Source organism: Narcine bancroftii, chromosome 1 (genome assembly GCF_036971445.1).
Source record: "Narcine bancroftii isolate sNarBan1 chromosome 1, sNarBan1.hap1, whole genome shotgun sequence".
NCBI classification, from domain to species: domain Eukaryota; kingdom Metazoa; phylum Chordata; class Chondrichthyes; order Torpediniformes; family Narcinidae; genus Narcine; species Narcine bancroftii.
Window position 1 is genome coordinate 327598571 of NC_091469.1, and position 11283 is coordinate 327609853.

Below are 11283 nucleotides of genomic sequence, written 5' to 3' on the forward strand. Positions count from 1 at the left end.
GAGAAGTCGATGCTAATGGCAACCGTTTGGAGGGTGCCCAGCGAGGCGAAAAGGAGATGTTCCTCCAATTCGGGGGTGGCCATGCACAATTCACTGAACTCGTGATCAGTCGTGGGGACTCATCATGTCACTGGTCAGGAAGGCATAACAGCAACTGCACTTCCTGAGAAGACGCAAGCTGGCAAGGCTACCAGGCACCGCACATAGAAGCTAGAAGGGAAAGCATCTTGGCCAGCTGTATCACGGTGTGGTACGCGGGCATGTGAGTGAGGGCAAAAGGAAAAGACGAGACCGCTTGCGTGAGGCGCACAGCAGGGGCAAAAGGGGTGCAGTGTCCCTTGCGGGAGTGTTTAGGGGCAGCGGCCCCTCCCCATTTGGAAAGTTTTGAAAATATACAGTTTCAAGCCATTAAAAATCACTTTGAACAAAATCAATATTTAAATAAAAGTGAGCCCAGTACATCAGACTGACCCAAGCCCCTTCCACGTCACTAGGCAGTATCTACTTGACCTGTGCTCAAATCAGTGTCTGGTTCTCCTGACCCCAAGCAGTGCTTGCCCAACTTACACTCAATCGCCAGACAGCATTCCTGTCCAACTTGTCCTCACTCGCAAGCAGCGACCCTGCCCAACCCGGTCCTCACTCGCCAGGCAGTGCCGCTGCCCAACTCTGTCCTCACTCACCGTAACCATTTCTTTGCACTGATGTTCATCTATTGCTCTGGGTTTTTCCTCAACTAACCTTGAAATCATTTAGTCTTTCCCAATCATTTCTTCACACATGGCGTGGTGATATAACCACTACTGTAGCCACAGTCCTACCAGCCTATTGCAGGGGACAATCACTGTACCTGCAGGTAGGCCACCTGGGAGACTGGCCCCACCGGCCCAATATAAACCAGTCTGGCACATGGAGCCAGAAGCAACACAGACCTGGTGTTCAACTTTAAGCTGAATAAAGCCTGTAATACAGTCTTAACAAGTTTTGTATTTGTTTGCTGCTCCACAGAGCACCACAATTAAATCTGAAATGTGGTGTTCTACTTTCTGATTAAATTGTCATGCACTGTAGTGCAGCAAACAAACACAAAACTCAAGAAGACTGTACTACAGGCTTTAATCATCTGAAAGTCGAACACCAGGTCCGTGTAGCTCCACGTGCCCGACTGGTTTATGAAGGGGCAAGCTCAAGTCTTGACAGCCGGCAGGTGGGGCCAGCCTCCCAGATTGCCGACCTGCAGGTACTGTGGTTGCCCCCTGCAGTTGGCTGGTAGGAGTGCAGCTAATAGTGGTGGTTGTCGACACATAGGTAAAAACAGCCAAAGTCAGCCCTGCTCGGAACAAACAGAGGGGGTCTTAGGTGCCAGGAAGGCACTGACAAAACGTGGAGGTAGATTTTAGTAACACGGAAATGAATTTTAAAAACAAGGAATGTGGTTCGGCTAAGCAGAGGCACAATTCCACCTCCGCAACATCACGGCTGATACCACCAAGTTTTACCACGTTGTGGACGCCCTCGATCAGGACGCGGTGGTGAAGGTGGACAATATCATCCATCGGCCACCAGCAACCGAAAAGTACACAGCCCTCAAGAATCTGCTCCTGGGGAAGTTTGGCCTCTCACCCCAGCAGCGTGCATCCAGATTCTTACATCTGGATGGGTTGGGGGTCTGTAGCCCCTCAGCCCTCATGGACAAGATGCTCGCCCTGACAGAGGATCACGAGCTATGTTTCCTATTCAGACAGATCTTTCCAGAATAGACGCCAGAGGACATTCGGCTCTGAAGAGGACTTTTCCGACCCCCGCAAGGCAGCAACCTGGGCTGATGCCCTCTGGTGAGCTAAGCAGGAGAACGAGGCAACACTCAGCCAGTTCTCCAAGCTGGTGCCCCGTCATCAGCAAAATTCTCCCAAGGGCAAGCCCGAAGAAGCCCAGTCATCATGGTGCTTCTACCATCAGCGCTGGGGGCTAAAGCCCAGAAGTGCCACCAGCCTTGCGATTACCAGGGAAATGGCCATTGATGGCTATGACATTTGCCCATATGAACAGCCTCCTCTACATCCAAGACAGATCCACAAGCCGCCGGTTCCTAGTCGACACAGGGGCTGAGCTGAGAGTCCCTCACCCCACCCCACCCCACAGTGCTGGAAACGGATGAACCACTGGTCCAACCCTGCAGGCTGCCAATGGCTCGACAATCAAAATCCTTGGCACTCGTAGGGCACAGATACAGATCAGGGAAGAGAAGTTCACTTGGAGATTCATCTTGGCCTTGGTGAGCATGGCGCTGTTAGGGGCTCACGGCCTGCTGGTGGACGTGAGGGACAGGAGGCTGCTCAACACCTGCACCTTCCGCTTGGTGTACCTGGGCATGGCAGACGATGCCAGGTCGGAGATTCCCACAGTCGCTGCCACCGAAGAAGAATTCGTCGGGATCCTCAGTGTGTTCCCTGCCATCCTGGAGTCTCACTTCGACATCCCCCCGACATGGAGTATTCCATCATGTCTCCACACAAGGCCCCCTGATCCACACCAGGACAAGGCGGCTGCCGCCAGAGAAATTGAAGCAAGCCAAGGAGGAATTTTCCAGACTCCAGAAGTTGGGCATTGTTCGACAATCAAACAGCACATGGTCGGTTCCGTTACACATGATGCCAAAGTCATCGGGAGATTGGAGGCCCTGCGGAGACTACAGATGGTTGAATGACAACACGACTCGAGACAGGTACCCAGTCCCCCATATCCAAGACTTCTTGGCAAACCTCCACAGCACGCAGTTCTTTTCAAAGGTCGATCTTGTGCACGGATACGACCAGATCCTGGTCCACCCTGATGACGTGGGAAAGACCACCATTATAACCCCCTTTGGCCTGTTTAAGTTTATCTGCATGCCATTCAGCCTGAAGAACGCCACCTAGACATTCCAGCGCCTCATGGACACAGTAGGTAGGGATTTGGACTTTGTCTTTATCTACCGAGATGACATCCTGGTAGCTAGCGGCACTCACGAAGAACACAAAGCCCATCTCTCTACCCTGTTCGCCCGGCTGGCAGAATTCGGCCTTATGGTTAACAAGGCCAAATGCCAGTTCAGGAAACAAACTTTGCAGTTCCTGGGGCACACCATCACAGCGTCTGGAGCAGCTCCGGCACCAGAGAAGGTGGTAGCCGTCCAACGTTTCCCCAAGCCCTCCTCCCTCAAAGGCTACAGGAATTTGTGGGGATGGTGAACTTTTACCATTGATTCATCCCCAATGTCACCCGCATCATGCACCGTCTGTGCTGATAGCGACAAAGGAGAAGACCTTGGCCTGGTCGGGGTAGGCAGACAAGGCTTTCGCAGTGACGAAGCAGCCCCTTACTGAGGCGAGTTTGTTAATGCATCCGTGCCCGGAAGCATACATGGTGCTATCGGTCATTGCTTCTGCCACAGCAGTCGGAGGGGTGCTTGAACAGTGGCTAGATGGACAGTGGCGCCCACTAGCCTTTTTCAGCAGTAGTTGCAGCCTCCTGAACTTAAATACAGTGCTTTCGACCGGGGGTTCCTGGCGCTGTACCTGGTCATCCGCCATTTTAGATATTTCTGAGAGGGCAGGACTTTTACCATCTTTACTGACCACAAGCCCCTCACCCAAGCACTATCGATGGCCAATGACCCGTGGTCAGCCAGGCAACACTGCCACTTGTCCTATGTCTCAGAATTCACGTCGGACATCCAGCACAGGTCAAGTCAGGACAATGTTATCACTGATGCACTCTCCTGCCCGGCCATCAACACGCTAGCTCCCAGTCTCTACTACGCACAGCTCGCACAGGCCCAACAGTGCAACGCCGAAACCCAGGCTCTCCGCACCGCAGTATCGGGCTCCAGTTTGAGGATATCTGCCTCTCCGATTTCGCCCAGCTGCTGCTCTGCGATACCTCCACTGGCTCACTGCACCCAGTATTTACACAGGACTGGAGGGCTAGGGTCATCAGTTCCATCCGCGATCTCACCCACCCCTCAATAAAGATTACCGTCCACATGGTGGCTCAGCAATTTATCTGGAACGACCTCAAGGAGGTTGCAGCACTAGCCCGCAACTGCATCCAATGCCAGATCTACAAAGTCCACAGGCACATACAGACCCCTGTCCAACATTTCGACCCGGCACTATGAAGGTTCCAATATATCCACGTAGACGTCGTGGGCCCCTTGCCAGTGTCAGGGGAGTTTCGGTACCGATTCACCAAAGCGGACAGAGCTGCCACCCATCCCGGTCCGTGAAGGATAGGCAGAGACGTGTGCTAGAGCCCTGGTTGGCCAATGGATCACTCGCTTCGGCGTGCCAGCGCATATTACAAGTGATGGGGCGCTCAATTTACCTCTGCACTATGGTCGCAGCTGGCAAGGCTTTTAGGGGTAACGGCCTACCACCCACATTCTAACGTGTTGGTAGAGAGGTTCCATCGCCACTTAAAGTCCACCCTGATGGCCAGGTTTTCCAGCCCCGACTGGGTGGACGAGTTGCCCAGGGTCCTCCCCAGAATCAAAACGGCACCCAAGGAGGACCTGCAAGCCTCATCAGCTGAAATGGTCTAATGTACAACTCTCCCTGCCAGGGGAATTATTTGGCCCGCAAGCGGAGGCCACACACAGCAAAGGTGAGCAGCTCAACGTCCTCCGTAAATGCCTGGGCAACCTGACCCCACCGCCCCTGTCGCACCACAGCACCTGACCGTCTCATCGGCCCAAATAACTCAAATGTGGCACAATTTATCCTTGTCAGAAGGGGACCACAGAGAGCACCACTGTAGCGGCATTACGAGGGGCTGTACAAGGTGCTCTAGTGGTCAGGTAGAACTTTTACTTTGGACGTGGGGGACAGGGAGGAATTGTTTATCGTGGACCACCTTGAAAACCCCCCACCTAGACTCATCTCAACCTGTCTAGGCGGTCATGCCCAAATGGCATGGCCGGTCGCCCAAGTGTTGCCGGTTCTGGGAGGTTGTGTAGCGGCGCACAACCTAATGATGAACCAGCCCCACTTGTTTTGCCACGTGGCGGGGCAGACATGAGATGGCATCATCAGGGGCATCTTCTTGACTCCAGCATCCCTTCCAGCGTGCACCCTGGGCAGTGATTATGATGTCACAGTGAACCTGGGTGACTGAGCTCATGCTGCCCTTAAAGGAGCACACTAATTTTGAATAAAAATAGTTGTTAACGACCATCAGTGTAGTGGCAGTGATTTACTTCAACTCCTCAGAGCACCACAAGGCCATTGTTTTGGACTGGAGACACTCAGGCTGTTTGCAAGTATCTAGTGCTCACAGAAAGGTCACTCCTGGGTTTTGTTAACCTAAAGCAACAGATGGGAGCAAAAGGAGAACTCCTGTTGTTTCCTGAAGGTGGGGGTTTTTGTAAGTGAAAGAGTCACATGAGCTTTCTAGCAGTCTCAGTTGGAGAGAGAGAAAGGTGAAACAAGCTCTCTCAGCTCGTGTATGCGACACTGAAAGCAGCTGAACAGTGCAAGCCAGGAAGCTTGTTGGAAGTGAAGAAAAGCTCCAGGGCAGCAGATGGCTGGAAGTACTATCTGTCTGATGTTTCTCTTGGAATAAGCAGAACAGAAAGGAACTCTGTAGTAGCCTGAAAGAAAGTGGTTATCATCTGGAGAACCCTGATGGGACATGTTTCAAAGACATTGAGGTGACTAATGGTGGTGCCTCAGTTGTGGAAATCCTGGAACAACAGATCTCTCTCTGCAAACCCTACGAGAACCTTCCTGAGCGGTAAACATTTACCTTTTGAGCACCAAAGCCAGGTGAAATTTATCCATGTTAAATTCTGTGCACCGTATAAGAATTGCCTGCAACCAGAGAACTTGGAAGAAGGAGAAGTGAGATTGAACTGTGAACCAAATAACTTTTCTTACATTTACACACACATCACATACACGTGTGCTGAGAATTAGAAGGGGTTAAGTTAGGTTTAGTTAAGTTAAAGTTTGATTCTGTTTTCATGTTTAAAGATAATCAAAAACAACTTTTGTTTAACCATTTGTCGTGGTGAATATCTATTGCTGCTGGGTTTTGGGGTCCTTTGGGCTCGAAACAGTATTGTTAATATCACTCACAACTTTTAGTTGTTATCAAAGAGTACACAAGCATTAATGTATTAAGCATGCTGGCTCACTTGAGATCAATAAGTGTCGTGACTCGAATGGGCTTTCCAACCTCCATTTTTACAGACATTATTGCGTGGCGGTGCACATCCTCATGGCGAACCGGCCCCGCTTGTATTGCCATGTGGCAGGGCACCCATGGGGAAATGGAGTCGTCAGAGGTTTCTTTCTGACTCCAGCATCCCTCCCAGCATGCACCCTGGGCAGCGATTATGACATCACAATGCACCAGGTGACTGAACTCATGCTGCCCTTAAAGGGGCGTGCTGAATTTGAATAAAAACAGTCGATAATGACCTTCAACGTGGTGGCTGTGTTTCTTCCACTGTTCACACCACCACAGTGGTGACCCCGACGAGTCCAGATGTTTTTCTGGACTCAAAACACCATGGATTCAGCAGAGGTTAAAGCTGTCTCCATCAAGCTTCCCCCCTTTTGGACCCACCAACCAAGAACATGGTTCAGGCAGGCATAAGCACAATTTCAACTCTCCTCAGACGCCACAATGTTCTATCATGTCGTGAGCACTCTGGACCAAGATACGGCAGCGAGGGTGGACGACATCATCCACCACCTCCCAGCTATGGGCAAGTACACTGCCCTCAAAGACCTGCTGCTTGGAACTTTTGGGCTAACTCCCCAGCAACGGACTTCCAGGATCCTTCACCTAGATGGGCTTGGCGACCGTAGTCCATCGGCGCTGATGGATGAAATGCTGGCCCTGACTAAAAATCACAAGCCTTGTTTTCTCTTCCGCCAGATATTCCTGGAACAGATCCTGGAGGATATCCAGCTGCTCCTCACAGATGAAGACTTCTCAAACCCGAGGAGAGCAGCAGCCTGTGCAGATGCCCTCTGGTGCACGAAGGGAGAATGAGGCAGCCCTCAACCAGGTGGCATGACCAGGAGCCAGCCAACCGCAAGCCGCTCCCAAGACCAAGCCAGAGGAGGGCCAGTTGACCTGGTGCTTCTACCACCAGCGCTGGGAAGCGCAAGCCCGTAAGTGCCACCAGCCCTGCAGGTTTCAGGGAAATGACCAGGCCAGCCGCTGTTGATGGCTGGAATGGCTGGTCACACAAACAGCGTCCTCCATGTGATGGACAGATCCATTGGTCGCTGATTCCTGGTGGACACAGACTGAGCTCAGTGTCCTCCCCCCCGCGACATTAGAGACTCGTATCCGATCTAGAGGTCCAACTCTGCGGGCAGCCAACAGCTCCACCATCAGGACCTATGGCACCCGCAGGGCACAGATCCAGATCGGGAAGAAGTTCCACTGGAGGTTCGTTCTAGCCTCCATGGGCACCACACTGTTAGGGGCTGACTTCCTCAGAGCTCATGGCCTACTGGTTGACATGAAAGGCAAAAGCCTGGTCAATGCCCGAACGTTCCACTCCACTCAACTGGACACAGCAGAAGCCCGCAGGCCCGAAATCACCACCATAGCTGCCACCAGGGACGAGTTCGACGAGATCCTCCATGAATTCCCTGCCATCTTAGAGCTACAGTTCAATGCTGCCCAGCCCCAGCATGGGATCTTCACCACATCGCCACACAGGGCCCCCCACTGCATGCTAGAACCAGATGCCTGACACCCGAGAAGCTCCAGCAGATAAAGGTCTCCAGGCTCTTGGAACTAGAAATCATCTAGCGCTCGAACAGCACCTGGGCATCGCCACTCCATATGGTCCCAAAATCATCCAGTGGATGGAGACCGTGTGGGGACTACCATCAGTTGAACAACGCAACCAACCCCGACAGGTACCCAGTGCCCCACATACAAGACTTCTCCACCAACCTCCACACCACACAGGTCTTCTCCAAAGTGGTCCTCATGCAGGGATACCATCAGATCTTACACGGATAAGACAGCCATTATCACCCCTTTCAGCCTCTGAGTTCCTATGTATGCCCTTCAGTCTAAAGAATGCAGCCAAAATGTTCCAGTGCCTCATGGATGCGGTTGGAAAAGACCTGGACTTTGTGTTCATTTACCTGGATGATATTCTCATTGCCTATCGCAATCACGATGAACACAAAGCCAACCTCCGTACACTCTTTGCCCGCTGGCAGACTTCAGCCTCATGGTCAACATGGTCAAATGCCAGTTCAGCAAGGAGTCCCTCCAGTTCCTGGGGCACACCATTTCAGCGGCTGGGGCCATGCCAGCACCAGAGAAGGTAGCGGCTGTTCAATGATTACCCGAACCCTCCAGCCTTAAAGGCCTCCAGGAGTTCACGGAGATGGTGAACTTTTACCATCATTTCATCCCCGGAGACACATGCACTATGCGCCCATTGTTGGCACTCATGGCCACAAAAGTAAAGACTTTATCGTGGTCAGAGGAGGCAGACAGTGCTTTTATTGCTACAAAGGCGCCTCAAGCCATCGCCACGCTGCAGGTGCACCTGTGGCTGGAGGAGCACATGACATTCTCTGTGGATGCCTCAGCTATGGCAGTGGGAGGGTTCTGGAACAGTGGCTCAATGGACAATGGCACCCGCTGGCTTTTTCAGCAAGCAGTTGTACCTGCCGGAGCTCAAATACAGCACCTTCGACCGGGAGCTTCTGGTGCTGTATTTAGCCATCCGCCATTTCTGCTACTTCCTCGATGACAGGCTGTTTACAGCCTTCACAGATCACAAGCTCCTCACTCAAGCACTGGCAATGGCCAAGAAGCCGTGGTCCACCAAACAGCCACTGCCATGTGTCTGGGTTCACAACCGATGTCTGACACAAGGCCGGCAAGGACAACGTAGTGGCGGATCCGCTCTTCCGTCCAGCTATCAACACTCTTCATGCTCGGCCTGGATTATGAGCAACTGGCTCAGGCACAGAGGAACGATACAGAGATGCAGGCCATGCGGACTGCCATCTCGGGCCTCAAATTCAAGGATGTTCAGGTGCTCAGCAGCCTGGACACATTGCTCTGCGAGGTCTCAACAGGCACACTCCACCCGGTGGTCCCGCCGCACTGGAGGGCGAAGGTCTTCAGTCTGATCCATGACCTCGCTCACCCAGTGGTAAAGACAACCGTGTGGATTGTCGTGGAGCAGTTTGAGTGGCACGGGCTGAAGAAAGAGGTGGCAGAACTGGCCAGGAACTGTACCAGGTGCCAGACCTCCAAGGTCCAGCAACACATGCAAGCCCCCATCCAGAACTTTGACTCGGCAGTTCGCAGATTCCAACACATCCACATTGATGTCGCTGGTGTCCATAGAGGCTCTTTACCTGCTCATGGTGGTGGATCAGGCCAAAAAGAGGCCAGAGGCCATCCCGATTAAGGAGGTCTCTGCGGAGACATGCGCCAGGACTCTGGTCAGCCAATGGATCGCCCGTTTCGGAGTCCCGGTGCACATAACTAGCGACAGAGGGATGCAGTTCACATCTGCCCTGTGGACTCAGATGGCGAAGCTCCTGGGGGTCAAGCTCCACCACACCACAGCATACCACCCGCAGTCCAACAGGTTGGTGAGAGGTTCCACAGGCACCTGAAGCATTGCTTATGGCCAGGCTCTCTGGACCAGACTGGGCAGAGAAACCACCCTGGGTCCTCCTCAGGATTAGGATGGCACCCAAGGAGGACCTGAAGGCTTTAGCAGCGGAGATGGTCTATGGCGCACCGCTTTCCCTGCCGGGCGAGATTTTCGGCCCAGATCCTGACACCACAGTCACCTACAAAAACCTGGCGACCTACGCAGGCAACTGGCCTCCCTAGCTCCCCCACCCCCACCACGCCACCTTGCCGTTTCATCTCTCCAAAGAGCTCTACTCAGCCCAGTTCGTTTTTGTGCGGAGGGGACTACAAGGTGCACCGCTACAGCGATCGTACGAGGGTCCATACAAAGTCTTGCACTGGTCCAGCAGACTGGTCATTGGAGGAACTTTTTATGGTGGACCGCCTGAAGGCAGTGCATCTGGACTTATCAGAGCCGGTGCAGACAGCTGCACCCAAGCGCCAGGGCCAGCCGCCAAAGCGATAGGATGCGTAGCTGGTTCTGGGGGGGGGGGGGGCTGTGTGGCAGCACACATCCTCATGGTGAACCGGCCCCGCTTGTATCGCCACGTGGCGGAGCAGCTATGAGGAAATGGCATCATCAGGTTTCTCTCTGACTCCAGCATTCCTTCCAGCGCGCACCTTGGGCAGCGATTATGGTATCATAATGCACCAGGTGACTGAGCTCATGCTCCCCTTATAGGGACGTGCTGAATGTGTTTCTTCACTGCTCACACCACCACAGTAGTACAAATACACTGATTATGAAACTCCAGTGGCAACAGCTAACAATTTAGAAGATTAATCAAATGTAGGTACTTCACTTCTTTTTCCATACCCAACTCACCTACTACAAAAAAATGGCTGAAATTACAAAAGACTGATTTTGTCTGACAACAATTTATGAGCAGAGCCACCAAGAACCAGCTTTAAAAAATCTGTTGGAAGAACAGCATCAATGGCAGAAAAAAGAATGGTTGACATTTTGGGTTGGAACCCTCATAAAGACAAGCTTACACTTTCAAAGGACAGCAGCAGCTGCCAATGTTTTGAAAAGGTTAAAAGAAAACCCATTTGTTTACAGGGACAGCAATGATAGAAATAGAACAACATCTCATTCGCTTTCAAGTGAAGTAGGAAACTCAGGGTCAGGGTAAATGATAGGCTGCTTTGGTCAGAGGAGGAGAAATATTTTCTCTCAGAGCATGGTAATACTTTAGAGGGTTGCAGAATTTATGTCATTGAATTTAATTGAAAAAAAACCCAAGAGATTTTTGGATAGCAAGCAATAAGCCAAGAGCACAGGAAAACAGCAACAAGGTCAAAAATCAGCCAGGACACATTGTTGTCAATGGCTGGATAGTTACTTCTGCTCCAATATTATTGTGCTCCTATAAAAAAATTAGCTGCAATGTGCGAAGCACTATTTAAATTAAGATCAACAATTTTAATATTTTTAATTTTAATATTTATGGATATTCAAACTGTAAAATCTCTTCAAAAGCATTGAACTATCAGAGCAAAAGAATGCCGCTATTTTTAAATACTGTGTTCAAATTCCCTGAGGATGAATGATAGTCCTTATTAAACTCTTTTGTATCTCCAATTGCATGTCTGATCTTT

General features: G+C 51.6%; 1 protein-coding gene and 1 long non-coding RNA gene across 3 annotated transcripts in view; one reads left to right on the top strand and one right to left on the bottom strand.

Annotated features, from left to right (window-relative positions):
• Window positions 1-6266, bottom strand: part of cdkal1 (CDK5 regulatory subunit associated protein 1-like 1) — a 713853-nt gene extending 707587 nt beyond the window's left edge. Inside the window, exon 1 of the mRNA XM_069907872.1 lies at window positions 6176-6266. The gene's annotated coding sequence lies outside the window, so the exon portion shown is untranslated. The remainder of the gene's footprint in view (window positions 1-6175) is intronic.
• Window positions 1-11283, top strand: part of LOC138748175 (uncharacterized) — a 38465-nt gene that overhangs the window by 603 nt on the left and 26579 nt on the right. Inside the window, exon 2 of one of the 2 annotated variants that reach the window (XR_011347848.1) lies at window positions 6925-11266. The exons of the other annotated variant lie outside the window; for it this stretch is intronic. This is a non-coding gene — a long non-coding RNA (uncharacterized lncRNA). Of the gene's footprint in view, window positions 1-6924; window positions 11267-11283 lie in introns of those variants that run through there. 2 annotated transcript variants of the gene reach the window in all.